Genomic DNA, 1,414 nt, shown 5'->3' with positions numbered 1-1,414 from the left:
GCCATCCGCGAGGTGAGCGACGAGGACCTCGAGGAGGAAGGCCCTCCAGCGGTGATCGATGCAGTCCTGGGGGAGTTCAAGGACGTCATGCCCCAGGAGTTGCCCAAGAGACTTCTACCCAGGCGGGAGGTGGACCATGCGATCGAGCTCAAGCCAGGAGCAAAGCCACCAGCAAAGGCACCATACCGCATGGCCCCGCCAGAGCTCGAGGAGTTGCAGCATCAACTGAAGGACCTCCTCGATGCGGGCTTCATCAGGCCGTCGAAGGCACCCTACGGAGCACCAGTCTTGTTCCAAAGGAAGAGCGACGGAAGCCTGCGGCTCTGTATTGACTACAGAGCGCTCAACAAGGTGACGGTAAAGAATAAGTACCTTATTCCCCTTATTGCTGACTTGTTTGACCAGCTTGGCAAAGCGAAGTTCTTCACTAAATTGGACCTTCACTCGGGGTACTACCAAGTCAGGATCGCGGAGGGCGATGAGGAGAAAATGGCTTGCGCGACGAGGTATGGAGCCTACGAGTTCCTCGTCATGCCATTCGGTCTAACGAATCCGCCGGCGACCTTCTGCACCCTGATGAACAAGCTATTCCACCCCTACCGACCGCTTCGTGGTAGTGTACCTCGACGACATCGTCGTGTACAACAACACTCTGGAGGAGCACGTCGAGCATCTGCGGACGATCTTCCAAGTACTGCGAAAAAACCAACTCTATGTCAAGAGGGAGAAGTGCTCCTTTGTGAAGGAGGAGGTGCACTATTAAGGATTTTATAGGTTGGCGAATTTCGTAAAGTTGTTTGGAGTCTTGAAGAGTTGATCGCAGAAGTTTTTGAGAAGAGATTCAAATTTGAGGACGAAGACTCATTCGGAAAGATCGGCACCTAAGGTATGGAAAAAGATCATTTGTGGTGAAGGTACATAATTAGAATAAGTTCAGAAGGCTTAGATTGCTTTAAAACAACTTTTCTGAACTTTCATGTGTTCTGGGACCGGTCCCTGAGATGGAGAGACCGGTTCCCCCAAGGTCCTCACTGCGTGAACCATGATGCAACCGGTCCCCTGTGATGAGAGACCGGTTCCCGAACCATNTTGTCGTTTTGGCGCTTTCTGACAAAAAGGGGGAGATGGATGGGATGGTCTTAATGATGATGATGATGCATTCCTGATGTTTAGTTAGTTAAGATATTTGATGCATTCCTGACGTTTAGTTAGTTTAATTATGAACTATGATGCTTTAGGTGTTTGACTTAGTACTTTAGGTGTTTGTGACTATGAACTATGAATTATGAACTATGATTTGATAGTTTGTTTGATCTTTATACTTGAATCTTGATTATGCTTTGAGAATGTTTTTGCAGGAATAATTCAAGACTTCAAAACTCCATGTCTAAGTCATAGAGTTTGTATTAAGGGT

The sequence above is a fragment of the Ananas comosus genome, unplaced genomic scaffold, assembly GCF_001540865.1.
Source record: "Ananas comosus cultivar F153 unplaced genomic scaffold, ASM154086v1, whole genome shotgun sequence".
Taxonomy (NCBI): Eukaryota; Viridiplantae; Streptophyta; class Magnoliopsida; order Poales; family Bromeliaceae; genus Ananas; species Ananas comosus.
The sequence above is the reverse complement of the archived record's forward strand: the minus strand, read 5'-3'. Positions refer to the sequence as shown.